Below are 9,675 nucleotides of genomic sequence, written 5' to 3'. Positions count from 1 at the left end.
GTCCCGCGTTTTTTTTTTGTTGTATTTTTCGTCATTTATGAGTGCATCCGTTTCAAATTACCAAGATTAACATGAGGAAGAGCTTGATGGCCTTTTCATTCCCGTTTCTTGATTTTTTAAAATCGAGATAGCATGTGATAATTATATGAAAAACGTATCTGTCGCTTGCCTCAACCGGACGGGTGATGGTAAGCGGACATTCTAGAAATCATGATTCTTCACTATCTAGGTTTCTACAAATCTCTCCAGATTTGTTTCACCTCTAAGAAATCGTCTATTATTAATTTATAGCAGAGTGAAAGGTTATTATAATACATAGAGAAAGAAAACCTTTCTTTTTTTGCGATGCTTTCACATCCTCAGGATGGATCCCATACATAATACAAGGTCGACAATACCATCAAGTCCGGTATAACCCGCGATATGGAGCCTGCGTTGGGCCTATCTACGAAGAATCGAAGCCGAAATTGGTTACATGCACTTAAATTCTTTATTAACACGGCTTCTACGAATCTTTCCAGATTTTTTTCACCACCAAGAAATCGTCTATTATTAATTTACAAAATTAATGATTCCCTTTAGGGTTGTGCCCGGAGTGTACTAAGTTTTGAATGACGCTGCTTCGAGGCTTCTTCTCTACTACAGTATCACCAAATCGGGATCGTGAGCCAGTACAGGTGTCTCCAAAGACGCAAGAATGCTTATGTTTGGGGCCCGATTCTCGAAAGTTCCGAAAACTTTTCGGGCCCGAAAAGCCATCTGTGAAATTGCCAACCGCTTGTTTTGGAAACCCGATCTTTTAACATGTTTTCAAGGCAACAAAAAGTAAAATAATTGTGAGGTTTGACGAATTAAATTCTCTCCGTTCTTGAGATACAAAGGGAATGGTGACACCCGAAAATGGCCCGTAAAGTTTCGGGACCTTCGAGAAACGGCCCCCTGGCCCGAAAAGCTAATTACGGAACTGCCATTCGCTTGTTTTGGTTTTGATAAGCTGGTCCTTTAAAATGCCTTCAATTAAGACAACAAACAACAAAATAATTGTCACGATTTTGATGACTTAAAACCTCTCCCTTGTGAAGCTACAGAAGAAGGAATTGTGAGTCCTGAAAAATGGGCTCCGGGTTCGATTGAAGCTATCATGAGATGGCTGTGGGAGAGATGGTTTAACCCAAATGCCTTGTAGCGGTATGTTCGGCGGTGCGCTGGTTGTGGCTACAGATGGCTCTATAAGAGATGGTTCCACCAAAATCTCTGGTAGTGGCATTGGTAAGTTCAGTGATGCAGCATCTGCTTCAGTATGATAAAGCGAACAGAAAAAAAAACAGTTTGTAAGGCAATTTCCGGCAAAATCAAGAAAGCCTATGACAAACGCGGCATCTAATTATTGGCGAGGCCCCAGTTGGTCATTAAAGGGCGGATAACTTTATCCGGAGGCAAGAGAGTATATATAACTTGCCGGTGGATAAGTCACTATCCGTCAGTTTCAACAATCTCCGCAAAGATTTCAGTATTTGCCCTCGAGTAACTGCATGTCAATATGAGCTGTCGGTCAAATCCGGGCTCAGGTTGAATCCGTTTTTACCGACAATACTCGTCACATTTGTTGGAACACCCACACCCGTTTCCCCCTTCCTCCAATGTTGATTTCCACAACTACTAGTAGTCGCCCGAAAAAGTCTCACACAACATTGAATTGGGGGAAGGGGGATGTGGTATAAGCTACGATCTTGTAACACGATGATTCTGACCATTCGTTAAGTGTTCCAACTAAATATGTCTGGTATTGTAGGTACCGGAGAGGCTGAACATTTACGCACGCATGCGCTGACGGAATGTTTGAAGACGAAACGAGAAAAATATGCAGTACCTCCAGACGTGGCGCTGGAGCGTTGTACCAAACGAGTCATCCCGGGATTTCGGCCCGTGCGATCTCTTTTGGACGCAGTTGGCCCTTCGCTGCTTTCTGCTACCGACCTCGCCTCCCGGTACGGCATTGAGGGAGGGATATGTCGGCCCCTAAACCATATGAGACAAATCCCACGCCTACTCACAGCTCCAAACCGCCCTTGTCATTACGTAAGAGTTCGATGGCTTATATATTCAAGAGAAAAGTCATTTTATTTGTCATATGGTAAGCACTGGAGTCGCAGATTACAAAGTGCACGCATGCGCCCTGCCGAAGGTAACATACATGCATGCATAAAACTTTATTTCATCTCGAATTTCAGAATAATATCTTCGAGACATTACAGCTAACATACATAATATATACAGATACGTAACTAAATATGAAATAATATTTAAAGATATATGAATCAAAACGAAAAGCCGCTGTACAAAATCCGGCCTTGGATTAGTTTAAAACCAGTAAACTCAGTGGTACGGGAAAAATCAGGTAGCGCATTTCGCAACGTACTTAGCTAATACGTAAGAAAAAGAACTAAGACCATAACTGGTTGTTCTAGGTTTATTGAGGGACAGAATGTAATTTCCACGAAGATCATGCATAAGAAGAGAACGGGAGAGAAAACGTATATTTCATATATGCAGGACAAGCCTTTTCTTTCTTTAACTACTTTTGTACAATAATACGAGGAAATTTTGAATGCGCTTATTGCACAGAGATGTAGAGTTTGACTTAAGTGATACGTAAGAGGACAGGTAATCGCAAATATAAATCTCATTACTCTCTTATTTACATTATACCGTTTCTTTGACAAGAAATTACTAAAGGCCAGGCCGAATTTCCTATGATAAAATGTCTACGTTAACAGCACGCACCTTGGCTACTCCTTAGTATCCGCCTAGAAATCTTCTTCTCGCTACTTTTTAATCATTTGATGAGGACCAGTCTCCGCTTGCCTCCTTCATGCCCAAAAGGAATTCTGGGTAATTCGGCCGTTCCATGACAAGGAAAGACCCCCGATTCTCATTTCATAGATTTTCTTATGAGTGTGGAGCCACCCAGTCCTACCGGCAAAATACAGCATCGATTGAAGTTTTTAGCTTTCAAAACTTGCTCAAATTGTATCGGTAGGTCCTGGAATTCGTCCACAGAAAGGCCAGAGAGACGACTTCACTGGTGCTGTCAACCGCCACGTTTACAACAGAGCAATTTAGGCGTTCCAGTCTGCATAAAATCATCTCTCACCTCTGTCTCGAGAAGACCAGACACGCACGGTTCTTACGCTACGTTTATGCCCCTGTAGAATCAACCGAAATCTCAACTCCTTGTCAAAAGTTAACCAGCATCTTAATATTTTTGGTAGGCTACAATACTCGTCACATTTGTTGGAACACCCATCGCCGTTTCCCCCTTCCTGAATGGGGGAAGGGGGATGTGGTATAAGCTACGACCTAGTAACACGATGATTCTGACCATTCGCTAAGTGTTCCAACTAAATATGTCTAGTATTGTAGGTTAAATTGGTGATGCTCATTTCTCATTTTACGTAGGTTGAATATACACTCTGGCCTAAGTTAAAGCAGCTATCAACCCCCCCTCCCCCCTCCCCAAAAAAAAAAAAAAAAAAAATTGAAAAAACCAATACCTTCCCTCAGGCTCTGTCTTACGCACCTCAACACATCTTCTTAATTTCTCGTATCATCTTATCAGTTTCTATATTCATACACTTATCCATTCATCATCCTACGACGGCAACGGTCGACGAAAACGTCACCAGGGCAGTAGCCAGTACGAGGCAATCCGAAGCACTTGCCTCAGTCATTCAGTTTTCCTGATTTTTTTTGTAAGGCAGGATCCCAGTGCTGTCTTTAATGTAGGCATCAAAAACACCCTAAATGCCTACGAGGAGAGTTTAACCAGGGACATTGCCGCAGTCATATTTTTTTTCTGGCTACGGCCATGGTTACCTCGAAATATAACTTCGCTTTATCATAAGTCTTTCGCCATTATTCAGTCTCTTTCTCGTCCTACATTATGGGTGAAGTATCCTAAAAATAAAGTGGTACGAGCGGTTTTATAGTGGAAATAAAGAATGAAAGATTCTAGCTCTTTTGCATGCATACGTTGTCGTCAAAACCTCAAATTTGGTGATTTCACGTCGTCGTTATGCAGAGGACCGCTAAGATACTTGCTAAAATCCGTGCTGCACGTGCAGCACGATTATTTATGTTCTTTTAACCAATGATATTGTTTTGTGGCGTTGTCGTAGTCGTAGCCGTTGTCGTTTCTTAAACTCCGTAGCAAGGGACCAAGGACTGTAATATGCACTTACCGGTATTCCAACTCGGACCCTCCATGGGCCCCAGTTGTTCAAACGATGGATAGCGCTATCCGCCGGATAAATCACTATCCAGTGGATAACTGCTAGTGTTTATCCGCTGGATAGTGATTTATCCGCTTGATAGGAGGTTTTCACGTGACGTCATCGCCGCCATGTTGGTGGACGAAAACAAAACATGTCTCATTAGCTTCTTTTGTTCGTCCACCAGAAGTGGTACATTTCTCTATTGTATATTGGTGTCTCTAGAGGTTGGTTGAAAACGTCCTATAGCGCTATCCATCGTTTGAACAACTGGGGCGCACATCTATAGTCCTGTGTCTTCACCACTACACTACAACGACGAACATGCTCAACCCAACACAGTTGTTTTCATTATTTACTTTTCTATAATAAGTCAATTGATATCCATATATAGTAACCAAAACTGACCCTAATTTGTCTCTAGGCTTAATTGTATGGAGTTATATCTCCGCCAAAATTCAACATGGGAATTTGACATCCAATCGAAGTTTTGAATTTGACATTGAATTGAAAAATTCTGCATTTCACATTCGACTTTGTTTCATTACTGGGTTGCCAGTATGGCAAACCTAGTCGGGGTCTGCGTTTTATTTGTTTGTTCTATTTTTTTTAATTTTTTTTTCCGTGTCGGTAAAAGTCTTGCCTGTCACTCCCCTGCTAAGTGGTGTCTTTGTGGATAGAGCCTTCTGCATGTATTTTCTTAGGATCGAGAGGGTAGTAACGCGAATGGCGTTTTAGTGGATCTTTGAACAAAATATACCCTTATAAAGCTCAATAATGGCAAGTCAATTGGATACTGAACTAGACAGGCGGTGGAATCTTAAAAGCGACGAGTAATGGACTTCCACAACAATCTGTCGCCCGTCGAGCCAAAATCAAAGTGAGCTTTCATTTCTAATTTTTTACCAAGTGTGCTGCTATGTAGAACACTGAAACCAAATGGAATATTCTCTGGTAACTTATGGGTTCAACAAAGACAGCGAACGAATCGAACACCTTAAGTGGATCTGTGATCAACTCTGCACAATCTTCAGGTAAAAAAAAATTGGAAATGTGACAGCCAAGAATTATTTGAAAGAAAGCTTGTCGTCTATTTTGTGCCTCAATTCAAGGAAAAGGCTCTTCATGGAAACGGTTTGATCCTGAAATTTAGTTTGTTGCAATATTGCGCATATTTGACACGATTGAGTTTCTTCTCTTCACGCACGTAATGAAATAGAAGGGGTTTTTGCCTCTAATAGCAAATATGTTGTTTGTTTCAAAAAATTGTTCGCTGGAAAGGGTGGCCTTTATGAATTCATCATGTTTTATGATATGCGAGCTTAACTCGATAGTTTTTATGGCAATAGTAAAGCATTTTCGGGTCAAAATGAGGTTAGCGTCTTTCTGGTGTGTTAACTAATTAAATCGTGAGTTTGTATTTGCCGTCTGCCGTGTAACCTTGATTTCCACTCTCAAAATTACCTCCAGAACCTACTTTTTGCGTATAGAATAAGCTTTTAGAATGATGTTCTTGTTTTGCATAAAGCAAGCTAACAAAATCTGTACCTTGCTGAGTTCGCATCCATGAACTTGAACTTGAAAATGACCTTGGAACGGTCGAAACGTCGTTCGTCTTATTTTTTTATCGCTCGTTTTTATAACTAAATGTTTTACTAAAAACGTATTACTTCGACTTTGTTTCAAATTTGAATTGAACTTCACTGTTAAAGAAGTAAAAATTGCGAGTTAAATTGTGTTTTTCGATTAGGTAACGATGCTTTTGTCGTGTGGGAAAGCAATGTGTGTGATATAGAGCATATTACATGGCCGAGCGGAGATACGAAATTTCTAGACTTGATCTTGAGTTAAAAATATGAAACAGTATGTTAAGAGACGGATTTGACTGTGGGATTAGCTGTCAATTCCCAGTTAGCTTTGTAGCCTCGCTCGTATTTCATATAACACGGGTATCTGATATTAGACAAGCAGATGACCTCTGGCGATCGCATTGTACATACCGTATAATTAAACACTGGAAGCTCCTGTTCTTGACTCCTTGTTACGCGCCTTCAATAACAACACAGTGACCACTTCAGCAAAGGGGCCACACTGTTGCCAGGCAAAATGAACGTACTAGAAAACACAACTAATTTTACTTACAAAGGCGTTCCAACGTCTCTCGCGGAAACGTTCTTGCGTATATTGAGCTCGCAAACAATTTAATTCATACCTGGACACACTAGAATATATTTCTTATTTGAAATTAATCCATCTGGGTGAATTAACTAGAAAAGCAAAAAGGACTATGTTGACAAGTGCTTCTAGTGCGTGTTGTCGTGCAACTGCTGTACTCCTAGTCTTTAGTGTCTTTTAGTAAGGCTGCAACGCTAAACTTTGGTCAACTGTTGTTGTACTGTTGGGAAACAACCCTGTAGTACCATCACTATTGTTGTAGAAATTCCGATACCGTACTAATCCGTTAATCCAGTGTTGTCGTTATTAGTTGAGGGCTTGTTTTAGCCAGGTACATTAATTAGTGTTGTTAATCCCTTGTTTACTTCGGTTGGTTTAGTCTTTGTTACTTAAAGTTTAGTAGTTGACAAGTCATGTTCCGTCCGGAAAGTTTAGGTTAGTGATCCTGGTCCACCAACCATTGTGATTGGTCTTAAATTAAGGCCTAATGGCACTGCAATTTGGAAGTCGTTGACGTGGGCTGCGTTTCGTGAAGCCGTAGGTACACCTTTGTAGTTGGTGTTAATTAAACACTTCTTTTGTAGTCGACGTTATTGCGTTTTAAGCCTCTAATCCTTTGACCAATCGCGATGCATTACTTGGACCGGGGGCGCTAATAAGTTAACGAATCTTTCGATCTCAAGGCGCACTTTTAACAAACCACTCGCTAGAGAATAGACACCCTAAGAAGAACTGTTGTAAGAGGGAAAGAACAAATTAAAAGCAAATAAGAAGACAATTGTTGTCCTGAGTTCCTGCGGACTAAACAGAAGATAAAAGGGAGCGAGAGATAATCCCTGCCCGTGGCAAAAAGTTCCCTTCTACATCATGCATGAATGACTTGACCTTTAATTTCGTAACGGTAACCACTGATTTAGTTGACTGAGGGCTCCCAAGGCTCGGAAACTGAAATATTGAGAACACTGGCAGAGGTGGTACAGAAGACATTAGAGAGATGGCAGGCTGTTGCTTGTCATAAAAGCATGAAAATTATCTTATTCTAATTTTAAGAAAAACACGACACTCCTGAGTTTTACAGACATGTTTCGGCAGTTGCCTCTGCCATCTTCAGTGTGAAATGAATAATAAATTACAGTGAAATATAAATACTAGAGAAATTACAATAATAATAATGACAGTAATTAAGACTACGACAATAGTAATTCAAAATTAAACAGAAAGTTTGACCTGTGCGTTAAGTGTTGGTTTGTCCCAAAATATGTGCAACGCCTCTTTGATTTTGAGAGCAAAGCGCGAAGATGCGTGATCAATGATGGCAAAATTGTCACGGGAGCATGCAGAGCGACACGCTAAGGAGCTCTCCAGCTGCTTGAAAATGTGTGAGGCCCTGTCCGTTTCCAAATGTTCCCTTACACGTGTGTTGAAATGTCGGGTGGTTTCACCGACATAGCAAGCTGCACAGCCTGCACACGAAAATTTGCAAACAACACATGATCGGAGTCCATTGGGGACAGGGTCTTTCACATTAATTCTGCTTTCTTATTCTAACTTTTCTCTCTCGTTTTAGAAGTTGCGCGACATTTGTAGATAACAGGCAAATAAAGGAGCTAAAATCAGACCAGTTTCTTTGATTTTTGGCAAAACGCAAATTTCAGTTTCACGTTTGCCGTCTGCTGTAAACGCAAAGCTAAATCTATTTATTAAACAGTACTTTCCCTTTTATCCCTTGGAAATTGATTGTGTAATTCTAAGACTGGATTACGTGCCTCGATCACTACTGAAAATAGATAGACCCCAAGACTCGAAAACGGAACCCTAACCCTCAATTTGGCAAACCCTAGGCCTAACTAGGCCTTGAAGTTGATTTTTGGGCGTAGGGTTAGCCAAATTGAGGGTTTGGAGGTTACTTTCTTCGTGTCTTAGGGTTCTTAGGAGTCTTTGCTTTCAAGACACTCGAAAACAAGTGAGCAGGAAAAAAGGAGCGGCGGACAAAATCAAGAAAGAGACACTTAACTCTTACGAAAAAGGAGAGAAGAAATAGATGTCCCTTTAAAAGCACCGTAGTCCCAAAAGTAATTAACTCGTATTGTGTTTATGTAAATAACCCCCCCCCCCCCCAAAAAAAAAAAAAAAAAAAAAAAAAAAACGTATTCAATACGTGGCAATACGTGGTGAACTTTTTCCCCCTTCGCGGCATTATGGGATTGAGCAAGTAGTGAATGCATTTAGTTGATCAATCACCTACGTAGTAAAACACTCAAGACGACTGGAAAGTCGGCCGAACCGATCTTACGAATACACCAAACTCGGTGAATATTTGTTAAATCTGTGTCCCCCTTGAAGTTCCTGGTGCCTTTTAAATTCTCCTATAGTCACGCAAATAAAACCTGTTGATGTCTTTGCTGTCATGGTCCGACCTTTATGAGTCTTTTGAAATGAAGATGCATTAGGAACTAAATCATTAAAAAAATGGTACGTGTGTTACTTTCCCACGTTACACTAACGACAGTGACTGTCGGGAGTCATTAAAGTAGTACTATGCTAAAAAAATTATTTTCCTTTGGATTTCAAAACTATTTTAACTAAACACTAAGTTTTAAGCCTTAATCTCAAACACGCACTTGTTTATTTTAACTAAAATTTTGCTGTTTAATGGTCCGCTATTACTAACTTTAAAGAGTACCTCCACTAAAACAACAAAATAACTTTAAACCACAGAACATAATGTTTACAATTAAAAGTGTTCAAACTTTTTCCAATGAAAGCGTTTGTATCCGAAAAAAAATGAAATTCAAAAACGCTTGTTTTGGCTTTCAAATTTCCTGGGCGCCGCCATCTTGAATAATTGTGACGTGTCGTAGTTGCTCTATTGTTCTGAAACAAAGAGCGTTTTGGAAAATTACGGAGTTAAACATCTGCGACGCAACGGTAACGAAAAACGTCATTTAAAATTGCAAGTTCAGGTTTATTTATCTCTTTTGTCATTTTGTCGGTTTGTCTTACTTCTTTCCAGGAACTGAATTAGGAGGTGCAGTGTTGAACCTAGGACAAAAATTCAAATTCGATGCCTTTTGTTCACGTTTTCCGTAAAACTCGAAAATTGGTCATTTCACGTCGCAGATTTGCCGAAAACGTGAAAGAAAAGTTCAAAACTATTGTTTTGCTCATTGAATATGCAAAATTTGTGACGTTTTCGTTGTCGTCGCGTCGTAGATCTTAAACAACCACG

The sequence above is a fragment of the Montipora capricornis genome, chromosome 10, assembly GCF_036669925.1.
Source record: "Montipora capricornis isolate CH-2021 chromosome 10, ASM3666992v2, whole genome shotgun sequence".
Lineage (NCBI taxonomy): Eukaryota > Metazoa > Cnidaria > Anthozoa > Scleractinia > Acroporidae > Montipora > Montipora capricornis.
This window is presented reverse-complemented; position numbering follows the sequence as displayed.